This window comes from Chlorocebus sabaeus, chromosome 13 (assembly GCF_047675955.1).
Source record: "Chlorocebus sabaeus isolate Y175 chromosome 13, mChlSab1.0.hap1, whole genome shotgun sequence".
Lineage (NCBI taxonomy): Eukaryota > Metazoa > Chordata > Mammalia > Primates > Cercopithecidae > Chlorocebus > Chlorocebus sabaeus.
The window spans coordinates 46843166-46862206 of NC_132916.1; the positions used below are offsets into that span (position 1 = coordinate 46843166).

General features: G+C 37.4%; 1 protein-coding gene across 4 annotated transcripts in view; it reads left to right on the forward strand.

Moving 5' to 3' along the window:
* Positions 1-19041, forward strand: part of PKIB (cAMP-dependent protein kinase inhibitor beta) — a 114634-nt gene that overhangs the window by 52177 nt on the left and 43416 nt on the right. For 2 of the 4 annotated variants that reach the window (XM_008007189.3, XM_008007191.3), the window contains exon 3: positions 14052-14118. The exons of the other annotated variants lie outside the window; for them this stretch is intronic. The gene's annotated coding sequence lies outside the window, so the exon portion shown is untranslated. The remainder of the gene's footprint in view (positions 1-14051; positions 14119-19041) is intronic. 4 annotated transcript variants of the gene reach the window in all.

Consider the following 19041-nt stretch of genomic DNA (forward strand, 5'->3'; position numbering starts at 1 on the left):
AACTTTTTGAAAAGACAGTGCTTTCTTGCACTGAAATGCCTTGGCACTTGTTGAAAATCAATTCACTGTAAACGTATGGGTTTACTTCTGGACTTTCAATTCTATTCCTTTGATCTATGTGTCTTTTGCCAGTATCATACTGTCTTAGTAACTGTAGCTTTGTTAGTAAATGTTGAAATCAATAAAGGTGAGTCCCCCAAGTTTGTTCTCTTTCAAGGGGGCTTTGGCTGTTTTGCATTTCTTGAATTCCAATTAAAATTCAGGATCAGTATGTCAATTTCTGTAATAAAGCAAGTTGGATTTTGATGGGGCTTGTATTTGAATCTGTAGATCACTTTGAGGAATATTTCCATCTTAAAAAGTCTTCAGATCCAAGATCTATTTATGAACCCTCTCTTTCTTTCTTAAAAGGACCTATTTCAAGGTGCAGGAAAATCTTTAGTGACGTTTTTCATATCACTCTTCTTGACAAAACTGTTTAATATTAGAAGGTATTTCAGTCAACTGTGCTGATGACACAAGGCTAAGAAAAGAACATACGGTAGACCCAATGATATCAGGACAGACCGATATACTGATGTCAACAATATGATATTTTTCAGTCTTAAATATCAATAACTATATTTAGGTTAAAAAATTTAACTGTTCTAGAACAGTTTGGGGGAGTTTTTAAAAAATATTATATATGATTGATACTTATTTTAGCTCTAGAAGTGAAGACTTAGGACACGATAGCTGGCTTTTTAGATACTTGAAACTTCATATATGGATGAAGAAGCAAAATGAAGCACAATAATAGGATGATGTTATCAGGGGATAGATTCAGCACTATAAGCATATTTTATACATTATAAAAGGCTATTGTGATATATTTATTAGTTTAAAGTATAATTTTAAAAAGACCATCTTAATAATATTAGATATTCATAATGATGACCATCAAAACTGCAAGACACTCAGTTACCAAAAGGATACTTTCTTTTTCAGTATCTTGTATTTACCTAACAGGAGAGAGAAATTGGAACATTTTAGAGACATTCTTAGCAACAAAGTTTGCAAAGGTTTTACTCTTTGCAGTGAAGAGTAAAATTGTTCAGTTGAGTCTAGGTGGTTGTGGTGGTAACTTTATTGGCACTATGAGTACTTTTTAGAGTTCACCAATTTTGGAGTTGATCTTCCTTCTTTCCTCCCTTCCTCCCTTCCTCCCTTCCTTCCTTCCTTCCTTCCTTCCTTCCTTCCTTCCTTCCTTCCTTCCTTCCTTTTCTCTTCTTTCCTTGTCTCCTTTTTTTATTTTTTATTTTTGGAGTTTCGCTCTTGTTGCCCAGGCTGGAGTCCAATGGCACAATCTTGGCTCACTGCAACCTCCGCTTCCCGGGTTCAAGCAATTCTTCTGCCTCAGCCTCCTGAGTAGCTGGGATTAGAGGCATGCGCCACCATGCCCAGTTATTCCTTTATTTTTATTTTCATTTTTTTATATTTTTAGTAGAGACACGGTTTCCCCATGTTGGACAGACTGGTCTCAAACACCTGTCCTCGGGTGATCCACCTGCCTTGGCTTCCCAAATACCTGGCCTCTTTCTGATTGAAAAACATAAAGCTGAGGCATAGAGGAATATATTTTCTATGAGTGAAGTGGCAACTTAAGCTAACATTGAAGTTAGTAATAACATTTCTACAACTACTGAAAGCTTTCTTTATGAGGTTGGTAAAATTATTACTGTCTCTTTACTAATGAGTAAACTGAAGTTTAGAGAGGGTATATAACTTGTCCAAAGACACAGAGCTAGTCAGTAGCGGAGCTAGCAATGCTCAGGGGTGTCTGATTCTAGCTTCTGTTTGTCTGCCTTCCAAGAGAGAGGCTTGAGCAATAAATTATGTAGGTTTAGTTTAGTGACTCAATTCCTTAGGTCTATTTCTGTTGTTTCCCTTATCCCGATTGTATTATTTCGTCTTCATTTCCTTTGCCTTGAAGAACTTCATGGAAATTGGACTCTGGTGATTCTGTTACATCTCTGTTCTTTTCAGTGTATTGCAACTTCTGGGCATGGGTAATTGTGGTGATAGCTTGATATCTGTTAGTACCCACAGATCATGAGATGACACCTAAAAGCACTAGAAGCACAAGCTATTCTAGAATACTTGGTTCATTTCAAACCATTTTAATGTATTCTTTAATCTAAGATCTATTAGTCTGATCCTGGTTTTGCTTATCTTAGGAACTGGCTACACATTTAGAGATGCTTTAATTTAAAAAAGATGAATCTGAGAAAATGTAACCTGAAAGAAGAGTCTGTTAAATTACTGTTTCCTGGATTAACATAGTTTATACCTGTGCCCTCCAGGAGCTGCTAAGAGTCTACCATCATCCTCAGGTGGATGTACCAAAATGGCTGCCACAAGAAAGTACCACAAACTGGGTGGCTTAAAACAAAGGAAATTTATTTGCTCATAGTTCTGGAGGACACAAGCCTAAACTCAAAGTGTTTTCAGGTCCATGCTCCCTCTGAAACCTAGAGGGGAGGATCCTTCTTGCCTCTTTCAGTTCTGGTAGCTCCAGGTATCCCTCAGCTGGTAGATGTGTCCCGCCTGTCTCTTCACAGGACGTTCTCCGTGTGTCTGTCCTTACATTGTCTTCCCCCTTTTTATAAGGACACCAGTCATATTGGATCAAGGGCCTACCCTACTCCAGTGTGACCTCATCTTAACTTGGTTACATTTGCCAAGACCTTATTTCCAAATAAGATCACATTCACATGTACTGAGGGTTAGGACTTTCATATATTTTCGGGGGAAACAATGAGACCCAGAACACCATATTTGTATTTGTTTTAAGACTGAAGTATGATTTTTTCAGACCAGTGCCTCAGAGAAATGTGGAGGTGAGTGGAATCATTCTACTGAAAATTAGTATTTTAGCATTTAGAACATATGTTCTTTGTACCACTTCCTTCAAAAGCTTATTTACATATTCATGAGGATGTGGATATTCTCATATTGAAGGTCTCTACAAGATGATGTTATGTCAACTAGTGCAGTATGATATGACAACAGTAATACTGCAATGTGGTGAAAGTACCAACAACTGACAAAATCCACAGACTAGCTGTAACAATCAGAGATTGATTGATGTTTGAAGCCCAGCTTTCAGCAGCAGCTGCTTCATTGAGAATTGGTTTTAGTGACTCAGCACTGCAGCTGCCATTTTTCTCTGAGCCAGACAAATCCTGACATGAGCAAGGTACTGTTATAGGAAGTATAAATTCAGCTAGTTATGACTGTCATTGGCCTAAGTATGAGACTTGTAGTCATTCTCAGATTAAAGGAAGGAGATAACTTTGATACTTAATGTAAATATTAAACGTATTTATTTATTTTAGAATGTGGTTTTTCTCTGTCACCCAGGCTGGAGTGCAGTGATGTGCAATCATAGCTCACTGTAACCTCAAGCTCCTGGGCTCAGGCAATCCTTCTGCTTTATCCTCCCAAGTAGCTGGGACTACAGGTGTATGCCACCATGTCCAGCTAATTTTTCTATTTTTTCTAGAGGTAAAGTCTCACTATGTTGCCCAGGATGGTCTTGAACTCCTGGGCTCAAGCAATCCTCCTAACTCAGCCTCCCAAAGTGCTGGGATTACGGATATGAGCCACTGTTCCTGGTCGGACATTAAATATATTTTTGTCAAGTTTTTTGTTGTTGTTGTTTATTTTCATTTTGTTTATAGCCTTCTTGCCTTTAAATTTAATTTAATGTAATGCCTTAAAATGAAGCATATCTAAATAATTCGTCTTCTAAAGGCAAATATATAGTATATAATTGTAATGTTTAGAATTTAGTATGTCTAGTTAACACCCCTTTAGGGAAAAATAAACCTTTGTAAAAAGCATATTAGTATATTTTTAAATTCAAATTTAGTGACATCAACAGTGTTTACATTTAGCTATTAGTCTTCCTTGGACTAGAGTGAATGGCAGCCATGAAGTACATAGTCTGTACAGCCTAATACAGTGAACTTCTATCAATGCTTCTCCAATTCTAGAAAGATCATGAATTAGAAAAATTAAGCTTTTATTTTTGTTCTTGTTGACCCGTATACCTGGGTTAAAAAAATTTTCAAAATGACAGCAATGACAAAAAGAAATAAGATTAGGCTGCATTGCTTAGTAAACATAAGTAGGAAAACCAGAAATGAACATTTCAACCTTTGTCTCTTTATTGTTGAGCAAAATACAAAAACTTAATTTGGCCAGTTTCCTTTTGAGAGATTGTTCTTACAGATAATGCCTAGGAGTCACTCTTCAAAGGGCCCTTTAAAATGGATTTATTGCAAAATTTTATTTCAAATTATTTTCTTAGTCTAAAATTCAAAACTATCTGCATGTTATTTAGATAAAAGCATCTAAATCTGCAGCATGTTAAATAGTTAGCAAAGAAATATTCCTCTGAATAAGATCCTTCTAATGCATTCCTCTGCTGTGTGTGCTTTTTCTTGGGTATAGGAGAATGAAAGAGCTGTGACAATGTTAGGACAAAGTAGACTCAGGAGAGAGACCTTCAGTCCAATAAATAATGAGATCAACATCACACAGGAATTCACACAGAGTTAGTTTTGAAAGGAAACAGATGTCAGGGAAAGGAAAAAAGAAAGTTGGTTGTAAAGTCAGTTTTTAATGAAAACAAAATAGTTAAAATGCATTTGAAATTTTCATAGATATTTTCTGGTCCTATTCATATAATTGGTTATTTAGAGGTCATTTGGTTTTAGATGAAGCTGAGTTTATCCTCCACCCCTAACCTGACACCTCAGTAAAGGAATGGCCTGTGACCTTGTGCTAGTCATTCAACCTTCTAAAGCACAGTTTTTCCTTTGGTACAAAGAATAGTCAAAATAGCAACTTCTGTTTATTAAACACTTACTAAGTGTTAGGAATTACATTGAGTACTTTTCAGACATTGTCTCATTTAATCTTCACAACATCCTGTGAGGTGGAAGTTTTATTTCCACAGTATAAATAAAGAAATGTGAGCTGAGTTTGCCCAAGTCATATAGCTATTATGTTCTAGAGCCAGTCTGTCTCCAAAGCTCGCATGCATAGCATTATACTGTCTTTAATGTTAATCTTTGCCAGCCTTAACCTTCCATGACCAAACATTTATGACCATCTAACTTCCTGTGCCCAGTGCACACACCATGGACACTGCCTCTCAGCCAGATTCAAGCAGGTTGACCTTGCAAAAACCCTTTAATTTCCGACAGGTTACCTATGCAGAAGAAGAAACTATTGTTTATTGCTTTGTAAGGGGTCATTTAGCTAACCAAAATCACGTCCATTTAATAGCAGTATCTTGACTGACTCAAAAGGGCACAAAATGATAATACCTACTTCAAAAACATTTTTTAAAACTGGGGATAAGTGCTAGCTCTTTTTTTTTTTTTTTTTTTTTTTGTTCTTCTCTTCCACCTCTCCCCTCTGTATCTCTAGGAGTCTATCAAATCACTTTCTGGTGGATACTCAATATGACAACACATTTATTAGTCGTCTTGAGCTGCCCTCATGGGCGCATTTGTGTGTGCTTTCTGAAACAGACCAGACTCCTTTGAGCAGGTGACTGATCTTATCAAGGTAGCGATGGAATATCTGGTGTTAAACTATAATGCTAAGTGGGTATCTTATAGAAACAATTTTGAAAAAATATGGGATATATCAAAAGTGACCTCTAAAGTAGAATTCGTCAACTTTACTTTCAGACAAAGTCTGAAAAGTGTATTTCTTTCTGTTGCTCCTGTGAATCAACTTAGTCAACCACTACTACTAGTATTAAGTCAGTATGGCAGGCAGACCTGGATTCATGACTTGACCTTGCTCGGCACTGGCTCGATTATAAACTCAAGCTTCCCTAGGCATCCAATGGTACTATTTTTTTTTTTCTGACGGTTTTTGAAAGGATTCAGTGAGAGAATATTTAAAGCACCTGGAAAATCATGGGCACGCCACAATTGTTTGCTCCCTTTCCTCCCAGTGAGTTGGTATGTTCATTTTTATATTTAACATAGTTTCACTGGCTTTATTTTGTGAGCACAAATGTTTATAGATGCCAGATAGAAATATGTGTCTATGTATGTAACAATACTGGGGTTAGACTTAACTTTTTTCAATTTATTTTATAATTAACATCAAAATTAACTGTGATGCCTAACAATTTCCTCTTTAACCTCAGATATACCTATTAAAATGTTGTAAGTTGGCTGGGCGTGGTGGCTTTTGCCTCTAATCCCAGCACTTTGGGAGGCCGAGGAGATCGAGACCATCTGGGCTAACATGGTGAAACCCCGCCTCTACTAAAAATACAAAAAATTAGCTGGGTGTGGTGGTGGGCGCCTGTAGTCCCTGCTACTTGGGAGGCTGAGGCAGGAGAATGGCATGAACCTGGGAGGGGGAGCTTGCAGTGAGCTGAGATGGCGCCACTGCACTCCAGCCTGGGCAACAGAGTGAGACTCGGTCTCAAAAAAAAAAAAAAAAAAAACCTGTAAGTCATATGAAAGATACATAAAGCTTATGAACTTTTTTGTTGGTGTTTGAGGATTATAATATAGGTAAGAAAGTAATATAAGCTAAGAAGTTTAATAGTTATGGAAAAAATTAAAAGTTACTTCTTTTATTGAGGCTTTGCAAGCAAACATTAAGAAGCAGTGAATAGTTCACCAAAAAAAAGTATGAATCTGCTGTTTTGGTACTGTGGTTTTTATGTGGCACATGGCAAAAAAGTAAAGAGAAGCTCTTTCCGGGTTGATCTGAGTGGCTTTCAGGTTATATTTAAATGCCAGAAATTCTAGAACCACACAGGCCACACCTGAAAATATATACAGACAGATGCGAGTGAAGAATGGCAATTTTGCATGTCGAACACTGTGTCATGAAATGCAACCCCCACCCTCTACCCTGCTCCCTCTTAACATATACACACTCTTCTCTTACACCAACTCAAAATAAGAAAAAAAGATTTCTTTCCCCTCAAGCTAATTTCTTGGTGTACAGCAACCTTTGTTCAGGTATTCTGCAACCATATGTAAAGGGAGGATCATTTTAGAGCAGGTTTTCACACCCTGATCTACTTGGAGAAAGGAAAAGTGTTATCTGGTCATTAAGTAAAAAAATGACAGGGTGTAGAATCCCAAAATGCATGCCAGTATTAAGAATTTAAAGGAATACTGTATATAGGATTCAAGGATAACACTAAAAACAGCAATGAAAACTCTTCCAAACAATTGGAAAGACCGTGGATAATGCAGTCACTATGTGAAAAGAAAAAGGAGATTACTAACATATTTCTTTTCAAAGGAAGAGAGAGGGACATCAATTTCTCATACAAAGTGAATTAGTATGATTGATTTTTATGAAAATGTGCTGGTGAAAAAAACTGGAATCTTTCCTGATGTTCCTTAAGCAGCTATACTACACATTCTGCAGACTAAAACTAGAGAGAAAATAATCTTCAAAGACAAAGCTAAAATGGCATGTTTTGTCAATATGAAGTGGACAATGGAATACAAAACAGAAATCTTTGGTCTGACTTCTCCCTGAAAAATATCCTCCTGGTTGGATAAACCAGGTCTGGTGGGGAAGAAGGACTGTTGGAGGGCCTAGTGTAATGTTGCCTGAATGTTCTGGAATGCTGATGACCTTCCAGGAATATTAACACATCTCACAAGTGATACAGATTCCCAAACTCCTTCTTCTCATATGTAACAGTTGGCTTCTATGTTGCCAACTTCATTAACTTCAAAGCTTAATATGAAATTTAAATCACTGTATCTTCCAATGAAACAATAAAAATTGAGGAGGAGGATTTGTTTCAGTTTGCCATTTCTACTTACAGAAATCAGCCCCTGGCTGGGTGCATTGGCTCACTCCTGTTATTCCAAAACTTTGGGAGACCAAGGTGGGAAGATTGCTTAAGGCCAAGAGGTTGAGACCAGCTTGGAAAATATAGTGAGACCCCATCCCTATTTAAAATACAATACAAAACAAAAGCAATCAGCCTCTTAGAAAGAATGTGTGAGTAGCAAGATACTTATGCTTCATTTTCCCTTCATTCCTGTCACCTCTTTTCTTCCTCTATTGTGAGAATTTACAAAGGACAGAATGACATAGGTACCTGTTGGGTGTTTTTTTTCTCTCTTGGAATTCTGGAAATTTAAACTAAAGAATTATTGAGATCTGGCTTGTTCAGAACCGTAATTAATGTCTTTCTATTTCAAGAAATGATTGCTTTAGTTTTTCATGGGAGATTTAAATGGATTTGAGACATTTAGCCCACATTAGATTCCCTTTAAATTTGTTTGTCAGCTTGAATCAAGGCTAATTCTATTATTCCATGATTTGAATCATTAGCTTTTTCCTATAAAGGATAATAACATTTTTTTTGAACCTTTGCTGATTACTACTGCTCTCTCCTGCCTTCTGTGAGAGTACCCCATCATTCAGCTTCTGGCATTCTCTGATCTATCTTAGTCTTAGATTCTATTAATTTTCACATTTTTCATTTGTATATACTATACAAATTTGCTGACATTTCTGTTTTCAAATTTTTCCTTTTGTCTGACTTCCAGGCCCATACTTTCAGCTCCTGCCTTGGCTATTTTCCACCATCTGAATTCCACTTGTCTCCCTCTCACCTGTTATTTTGTTGGTGGTTCCACTGCTGCCCTAGTTCCCTGGGCATAAAAACTTGGAATTGTTTGAGTTCATCATTCTCCCTCATTCAGTGTAGCTTATCTCCACATTCCATGGATTTTTCCATTTTGTAAATGCTTTTTATGTCCATATATATTAGTTTTAGACATCAGTTTGGCAGTTATTGCAAAATCCAGAAATAACAGTAGATGAATCTCAACGTAAGTTTAGTTCTATCTCATGTGCAATCTAGGCAGGTGCTACAGGGCTGGTATAGTGGCTTAACCAGGTTAGGGATTCAGGCCCCTTCTATCTAGTTGCTTTGTCATCTCCAAGGTATTGTGTTTGTCCACCTCATCAAGCATGACTCATAACCACAGATGCAGTCCAGTTTTCAGAAAGGGCAAAAGAGGAAGGAGAGATCACATTCCTTTCTCTTTCAGTATGTAACCTGGAAGTGGAATGTATCACTTCTGCACCTAGCCATAGTTAATGAAGAAATTCAGTTGCATGACCTAGCAGCATGGAAGGCTTGGTAATACTATCTGTGGCTATGTACCCAGCTAAACTTTCTATTTCTATAGAAAGGTGCAGAGGAGCAAATGGAAACCAGTCAGCAGTATTCGCCACACTCGTCTTCCTCCAGTTTTATAGTCTTCACCCTTTAGTGGATCCTTATAGACCATTGCCAAGGCTATTTCCAAAACTTTTGCTAGGTTTGCTATTTGCTCACCACCAATCCACCCATCACCCATTCTTTCTATAAGGAATCATGTGTTTTTGGTGGTGGTGGTGGTGGTGGTGGTGGTGGTGGTTGTTGTTAAACCTCATCAAACCTTTGCTCAGTGGCCCACAGCAAGAAGTCTCTGTTTCAATGTTCTTTATAATCTGGTCCTAGTATACCTGTTTCCAGCCATCTCTCAACTTTTATCATTTCATTAATTTATTTATTTAGTATATGTATGTTGAGTACTTACTATGTGTCAGGCAGAGTCATTCATTCTCCTAAGCTAGTTCATTTGAGTTTGTGGACAGAAAATATCCTCATGAATGCACATCCTTTTTAATGTCACCATTTCTGTGATGATTGTGCTCACCATTGTAATGCTTGAGAGGTTAAATGCATCCTCTTAGGAGCAGACTTTTAAAAGTAGGTCTTACAGTTGAAGTGGTTAATTTGCCTCACATAGTCAGATGATGTTCACTGGACACATTTTAGCTTCCAGGTTTTTATGTATTTTAGAACTATGCTTTGCTTTTAAAAACAAAACAAAAATTTAAAAGAATACTTATTGAAAGGGGCCGGGTGTGGTGGCTCATGCCTGTAATCCTAGCACTTTGGGAGGCTGAGGCGGGTGGATCACGAGGTCAGGAGATCGAGATCATTCTGGCCAACATGGTGAAACCTTGTCTCTATTAAAAATAAAAAAATTAGCTGGGTATGGTGGTGGGCGCCTGTAATCCCAGCTACTCGGGAGGCTGAGGCAGGAGAATGGCTTGAACCCGGGATGCGGAGGTTGCAGTGAGCCAAGATCGCGCCACTGCACTCCAGCCTGATGACACAGCAAGACTGTCTCAAAAAAAAAAAAAAAAAAAAGAATACTTATTGAAGTAGCTATAACTAGATTTAGTAGCTCATTGACATTGTAAAATAGTTCAGATGAAAGCATAGGTTAGGTCTTATCTCATGTGTTACAGTTGTCTAGTTGCTTATTTGTTCCCAAGCAACTTAACCTGATCCCCAATCTTACAGACTGAAGCATAAAAGCCTTTACCGGAACATGCCTTTAACTGGACTTTGTCCTCCAAACTACATTTCCTTCTCCCTCTACAGTCCTTGGTGTTTTGAGACAGAAATTTGCATAATGTAACTAACCTGACATGATTTTTATGTTTATAATTCATTTTTCTGAGAAGCCACTGAACCAGGTGAGATACATGAGACTGAGTTATACAAGTTCAGGGTTAAAGCTGTATTTAAAATTTTGATATTTTGATCATCATAAATCTTTGCATAAATTTTTATTTTTAAAATGTATGGCATTTACATGTTATTCATCTTGATTTCCGAACTTTTGGGCACCCCCTGAAATTTTGTGCTTGAGACCCAATAGATTCTTCTCCTTTATGCATATTATTTGCATGTTACCATGACTAGCTGATTGAGTAATTAAAACTCAAGTTAGAAAATACATATTTGGAAGAAAAAATAAGTATTTATTATTTTACCAAACCCTAGTACCAAAAATTTCCTTAAATCCTGTTAGTTAATTGTTTAAGTATTTATATTTACAACTGAAGTCAGCATGGAACATGCAGAGAAACGAGTCCCTGCAAGCAAGTACTGATTGTCCATCAAAAAGGAGAATGGACAAGCACCAAGATTAATCTTTTTAGCTACGGTATTATACCTTCCTTGAAATGGCCGCTCTTGTTCCATCTCCAGCCTGGTAGCCTCATCTCTAAAGTGGCAGTGTAGACCTGTAGTTTTCCCTGAGAAGGAGAGGAGTAGGGAGGGGGAGTGAGTATAGCATGAGACCTTGAAGCCCGAGGTACCCAGAGCAGTACTGCTTGTATCTATCTTGAATGTAGGCCTTCTACTAAGGGGTTCATTTGAAAAGAAAATATTCCTCAGCTAAAAACAATAGTTTGAAAATGACTAAATGATATTCAAGATCTGTGCTAATTCTGAATGTGCATGTGTTTCTACTGTGATAAATTTCTGCTGATTCACCCATCCTTTGATCTGCTCCCTTTGTAAAGGGTATCAATACACCTTGATGAGTCCACTGGCTTTTTTGGCTGTTGGTATGTCTTAGCTTCTACGTATATCACCAGGTTTTCTCTTGATTTAGTTGTAGTTTAAGGAGTGAGAATGCAGAAAGAATCAGACCTTGTGTGGTAGAACCATCATGCAAATTCTGCATCGTATGTTGAGGATCATGAAAAGCATATTAGAACATCTAATTATATCTATTTATATTTCATTGTAATGTCTGTTAATGTATTTAACATATATAATAATATAAGCAAATAAGTTATATTAGACTATTAGTATAGCAATATTTATAATTCATAGTATAAATATTCATATATAGGAGACAAGTACACACAAAAATTATTTTTGTATTTGTTAGGGGCATGCTACCTTTCTTAAAACCTTTCCAATAATTACCGCACTTTTGTTAGTAAAACGTTTGATAATTGATATTTTAAAGGATGAGTAGAGACTCTCATAGTCTCTTAACCTTTAGCATTTTTGTGTTAAGCAGATCTTCATTAAATCTGAATTTTTATGGACATTAGTAATAAAAATTATGGATGAAATATTTTCAAATTCCACCACATAGGTACATTTGTATGTAAAATAAACTAGAAAGAAGTGGAGAGGGAAAAACATAACTATTTCACTCATTTTTTTATTTTGGTTGTATTGCAATAGACAGGGATAGGTGGAATTCTGTAAAATAAAAAAAATTTAATCATGGGAAGGTTATAAAATTATAGGGATATTTTAAACATGCATTTTAAAAATGCAAATAGCAATGTTTAGTTTTATCTAACAGACTTTAAACCAGATTCCTATTTATAGTTTCTACTAGATCTTTGCCAAGGGCTGTGTCCAAATGGTTGAAAATGTTAAGACTACAAAATTTTGTTTTCTTAATCATGTCTTTTAGAGGTGCATATTTACATTACATTATATACATTTTGAAGTTTACAAATTTTTATCTTTTTACTACTTCCTGTATCATCATTTCTTCATTTATTTCTCACTTCCTCTTCTCAGTTCCTTATATTTGGTCTGGACATATAGGACTCATTGAAGGAAAAAGTCCCAGACAAAGAGTGAGAGGAAGAGCAAATATCATTTGAGAAACTGAGTATGGGAACAAGGTTAAAATGATGTCTGCTTTTAATTTTAAAATTTTTCCAAGGTGATAAAATATGCATTCAGGCAGCTCCAAGTCTGAAAAACACCTAATGCACCTTGACATTCAACAGATATTTATTGCACTCCTCCTACCATCTGTGAAACACTGTGCTGGGGACAAGACAAATGAGTCACAGTCCATGCCCTCAAAAGGTTTAAAAAAATCTGTTTGCAGCAGGAAAGCAGACACTAGACCGAAATGTGTAATGCCTGTGATAAGCACAAAGACAGATATGTATCAGGGTGTTTTCGAGCACGTAGGAGGAACCTGCCTAGACTGAGGAAGGCATAGAAGGCTCTGGAAAGGATTGCCCAAGTTGACCCAGAATAGATGAAGAAGGTATACTAGCAAGGGGATGGGGAAGAGACTGAGGGCAAATAAACTTAGCCATAAGACTGACAGAAATAAAGCACAGGATTCTACTGGTGGAGTGTGATTGTGGAGCTTTAGGATTGGTGCAGGTTCGGCATGGGTGAAAAAGAAGGAAAAGTAGGGTGGGGCTAGTTCTTGGAGGGCACCATGTACCATGTGAAGGGATTTGGACTTGATATTATAGGTGATAGGCAGACTAATAAGGGTTAATTATAGAATAATCATGACTATATTTGCTTTGAAATAATTCTGACACCTGTGTAAAGAATGGATTTGCAGGAAGCCAGAATGTATACAAGAAAATCATTAGGATGTTGTTGCCACAGTCCAGGAAGAGTGAATGGTAGGCTGAACGAAGGCACTAAGAGTGTCGTGAAGGGAATTTGCAAAGTGCCTTATTGCTGTGAGTGGCTAATGTGTGTACCAATGGTTCATACTCCCATTATTTTTCACACTTCTTATGCCAGATGCTAAGTCCTGAAATATAAGGCCTATTCTGTGAATAGGAATTATATATAGGTAGTTTACTTTGATTTCCAAGAGCAATATGGTTCGATTTCTTTGACATGATCCTTATGTGGGTACTGGCAATATTGGTACAATGCCTTAGAACACTTATGAAGGGTGCAGAAGATTCTCTACAATTATGTTCTCAAAGTTTGATGTGTTTCTACAAACTTCCAAAGGTGGTATCATGCCAAATATTGTCCTACAATCATTTTTATGTGGCTACAAATGTTTCCTGTAATGATCAGTTGTTTTTACATGACGATTTCTCAACTTGACAGTGATCCCTAACAGCATCAGTGCAGCAATCATCCACTGGATTTTGTAGCTGATAATCCTGGGAACTAGTAACTCTTATTTGAAATAAGGTCCTTTTGACTTTTAATAGAAAATTTTATGATTGAATTAGAGGTTTGGCTTTTCCCAAGAAAGTCGGGCAAGTCGTGATGCTAACCAGTTTTAACTAAATATTTTAAAAAGCCGAAAGTAATTAAAATTTGATTAATTAACTGAATTGCCACCTTTTCTGGCTTTTCATCTTTTTTTTTTTTTTTTAATTCGTAGGAAAGAAAGTGTATCAGAATTTTTTAAACCTGTCTCAGAAATAACAACACATTTTAATCAGAGATTTGTAAGTATCCTTTTCTTTATTTAGGAAATTATATATTGATTTTGTGAAAGAAATGGCTCCTACCATAAAACACTTGACAGGAAATGGATATTTAGTCTGAAGTGTCATGTAAAATTTGAATGAGAGTAATGCATATGCAAAACTTTACCACTCCTCAAACAACAAAATAAATAAACCAAAGCCTCAATTAGAAAACCTTCACCAAGTCTATCTACAGCTCATAAATATTTGGTTTATTCTTTGGACATTTCTCTTTGATGATATCTTTTTCATTATAATTTTTCCTTTTGTGAAAGTACGTGTGTGTCCACATATTTTAGAGAGTTTGTCACATCAATGAGAAGGAAGAGAAAAAGTTAGGTCCACAGGAAAGGGAAGATATAGTATTCTGTTAAGGTTAATATAGCTTTTCTATGATGTTTTTTGGTGAAATTTTTTTAAAAATCAAAGCTAGGTCTTATAATACTAAGGTCCATACGGTTTCATCATAGTTATGAAAGACCTATTATTGTCCTATAACCAAAACTGATCAACTCAAGAATGAGGAATCTGGGAGACTTTTTCTATTTTAATTTACCAGAGTTCAAGATAAGCACACATTTTCACAAATATTTTATTAAATAAATTTAGAAGAACCAGTAAGTGAAAAAAAAGTTTTATTCCCTGAAAAAAAAAATCATGTCTAATGAAGTTTTATTATAGCACTAAAGCAAATCACCAGCATATTGAATTTAAGAACACAGAGTTCATAGTGTAAAGCACACTTTATTTATATTATTATTACATTGTAATATATAATGAAATAATTATACAATTCATCGTAATACATGTAGTATCAGTGGGAGCCCTGAGCTTGTTTTCCTGCAACTAGATGGTCCCATCTCAGGTGATGGGAAACAGTGACAGATCATCAGGCATTAGATTCTCATAAGGAGTATACAACCTAGATCCCTCGCATGCAGAGTTCACAATAGGGCTCATGCTCCTATGAGAATCTAATGCTGCCACTGGTCTGACAGGAGGCAGAGCTCAAGTGGTAATATGAGTGATGTGGTGTGGCTGGAAATACAGATGAAGCTTTGCTTGCTCACCTATCACTCACCTCCTGCTGTGCGGCCCAGTTCCTAACAGGCCATGGATTGGTACCCAGCCCATGGCCCAAGTGTAAAGAAGATCAGTAAAGCAAAGTCATGCAACTAAGGTCTGGAGCTGAGTGGGCTCCTCACTAGCTGTATGAGACCTTGGACAGCATAATTCTGGGCTTCTCAACTATAAATATTTGTGTTTGAGGGTTGTTGACTAAAATGATGATGACTACCTTAGATCATTTTATGATTCCAGGATATCACTGAAACATTGCTGCTTAGTAGTTAACAGTCACTTTATCTTGGTTAATCTGTTATTATATGACGTTAACATTTGCGTAGTAGTTAATAAAACTGACCAACAGGAAGTGAAATATAATTCTATCTTGCTTCATTGGATAAGACCTCAGCAATTGTTCAATGAAAAGGTGTATTAAATGTTTAATTACACATTTTGCAGCAATATAGGCTGTTTCATAGCTATGTGGCATTAATTTTCAGTTTCATTACATACACTTATTAATCTTGTGATTCCGGGTAAGTAGCCTGAACTTCCTAACACTTTAGTTTGTCAGTAAAATGAGGGTAACAATTCTGGTATCACAGGATTGTCTTGGAGCTTAAATGAAATGAAAAATACAATATAAATATTCACGATGACATTAACCTATACTGTAACCGTGATTGCCTATCTTTACTACATTGTTTTATAGATCCTGAGGTTTTGGGCTTGTAAAGATTTCATTTGTAAGTGTATAAATGCTAAGTTATGGATGATATTGGTATTTATAAAGTCACTGGAAGAATTACTATAATGCAGATTGTTGGCCACACTTCTAGCTATTAACAAGTATCTTTCATAATTCTTATGAAAGTAATTCATAAGCTAATCTTTGGGAAATACAAATTTTTCCTTTAAAAATGATCCCCAAATCAAAATTGAAGGGGAACTTTGTAAAAAAATATACATTTCTAGGGCTCTATCTTGGAGATCCTGATTTAGCAGCACGTCCAAAGCAAGGCCTAGGAACTTGTTTTTTTAAAACAACTGCCTAGTTGATTATAATACTTTGAAAACTCCTGCTTTACAGCCTCACTGCATCGCTATCTTTTGGTTGAAGAAGGTTTTGGCTGTGCTGCTTACCATATATGGATGAGGGGATGTAGTCAGGCTTGTGTGCTTCTGCTAGTGCAGATCAAGTAAAGAATGAAAAGGAAAGTAAAGAATGAAAAGGATAAGTTTGGGTGTCTGCAGTGCATACATTAAGATTGACGGTTTTCTCAACCTTGGCTATGTAGCTGCTTTAAGTAAATCGTATGTCAAGCCCATAAATTGCAGATTTCCTGAACCAGAAAAGGCTGTTGGAGATCATCTAGTTCAAACCGCTTATTTTGCAAAGGAGAGAATTAAACTCAGAGATTTGCCCAAGGCCCCAGGAGAAGACCAGGACTAACAGTTGAATTCTTGCCCCAAGCTTGGTTTCATTTCTATCACAATTGAATGAAGGAGGGAATTAAACTCAGAGATTTGCCCAAGGCTCCAGGAGAAGACCAGGAGTAACAGTTGAATTCTTGCCCCAAGCTTGGTTTCATTTCTATCACAATTGAATGATTCTAATTCTGCCAGGAACCTGTAATACTTGTGAAACCAGCTTTTCTTTCTTTCTTTCTTTTTTTCTTTTTTTTTTTTTTTTTAAATGGAGTCTCTCTCTGTCGCCCAGGCTGGAGTGCAGTGGCCTCATCTGGCTCACTGCAAGCTCCACCTCCCAGGTTCAAGCCATTCTCCTGCCTCAGCCTCCCGAGTGACTGGGAAGGCGCCCGCCACCATGCCTGGCTAATTTTTTGTAGAGATGGGGTTTCACTGTGTTAGCCAGGGTGGTCTCGATTTCCTGACCTCGTGATCCACCCACCTCGGCCTCTCAAAGTGCTGGGATTACAGGCGTGAGTGAAACCAGCTTTTCTAGCGCTGACTTCGGGCTTCCAGAGCAGGCATAGAAAGCGCTCTTAAGTGTCCAGCTTTGTGAAAGTAAGAGCGTCTTCCTTCCCAACTCCAGTTCTCTGTCCTGAGTGAAAAAAGGCAGGAGAGTCACTGAGGGATTGCTGGTACTCACCTGGACAGGACATCTATTCCTATAGTTGCACCATTTTCTTTATTGCCTTCTTGGTCTTTATGTTAGTCAGAGCCAGGCCTTATCTTAAACTATGTATCGCCAGAAGGGAGAGCCATCATCTTAGTTTCTCCCCCACCTTTTTTTTAATACTTGCATCCGTTTTTTTTTTCTTTTTTTTCTTTTTTTTTGTGGCATGTCTTTACTTGCCCTAATCTGGACATTTTTCAGCTCTGGAGTGCAATTAAGTTCAACAAATACTCAGTGCTTCTCTGTCCCAAGAGCAGTCCTGGGTACCAGAGATGTAAAATGAATCCAATATAGTCCTAGTTTCAAAAGCATTCACAACATCATGAGAAAGGAGATAAGTCTGAAAACTGTTGCAGGAATGTTGGCAAGTGCCACAAGAGCACTGAAGTCATGACTTCCACTTACTAGGAGAGTCAAAGAAGGCTTTGGAGAGGAGGTGACACTGGTCTGTTTTAGGCGCAAAACCATAACCCACAATATAAATGTACAACATTTTGAAACCACGTGAAAATAACGTATCTAAGTCTTAATGAAGACAGCAAATGCAATGCAGATAGATAAGGCTGGTGTCAGCATGATGGAGGAAGAGGGACACTGCAACACGTGGCAGGAGGCCTGTGTCTTCTGACACCACCGCCTCCAACCTGTGTGACTCTCGGCAATCCAGTCAGTCTCCCTACAGGCAATCCTACATACTTGGGATACCATCAAGTGAAAAAAAAAAGTGCATCCCAAACAAGGTATTATCTGTGCCAAAACTTCAGTTTTCAGTAGTTGTTGCCCAAGTGAAGAGAAGCCTTGGATGAAGAGCATTCCAGTCAGGAGGAAGCACAAACGTGCAGTGGCCTGTGTTTGGAGGTGAAAGGAGTGTGTCTGAGAGTTACAAGTCCTGAATGGAGGGTAGTTTCTTTCAAGTGCTGGACCAGAGGGGAGCAGAGGAGCAGCAAGAGAGAAGCCTGGGAAGTAAGCAGAGTGTATTTCGTGAAGTGTGTTACAGGTTATATTAAGAAATTGTGTGAGATTTTCCTGATGTAAGGGGACGACTAAAGAACTGAGATGGTAAGATTTGCTTGACTGGTGTCAAGAATGGATGAGAGGGCAGCAAAACTGGGGCAGGAAACTCAGTGAAGAGGATCATCTAAGCTAGAGAGGCTGGTATTGTTGGGTAGTGAAAGAGGATGAGAAAAGCAGTCCATCCACAGATTTAAGACCTGTTTAGAGACTAGAGTTTATATGACTTGATCATAGAGGGTGAGGGAAACGCATGTCTCCTGGGTTTCTAGGGGATGTACAGTGGTGTTCACTTGCAGGAAAATCCAGTAGGAGGAACAGGATTCAAAAGAAAGGTGGTATTTCTAAGCCGAAGTGATGAGATCAGCTGATTTGTCCTGCGGCTCTTCAATATTAACTTGCCTTCCACATGCTGAGAGAATCACATACATTGTCACACCTCATCATCTAGTTGTGAGAGGTATTCTTTTGTGAACTCCAAAGAGGTGGCAACTGAGGCTTCAAGAGCTGAAGTGCCTTGTATAAGGTCCGTTAGATAATAGGTAGAGGAGCCAAAAGTTCAGAATGGATTCTAAACCAAACCACATATACCTTCTATTATATCGCTCTGCTTTCTTTTTTCCTTTGACACATATAATTCTGTAAAAATAGGTCAATTGTGGAACACAAATAACTTGGGACTTTATGGA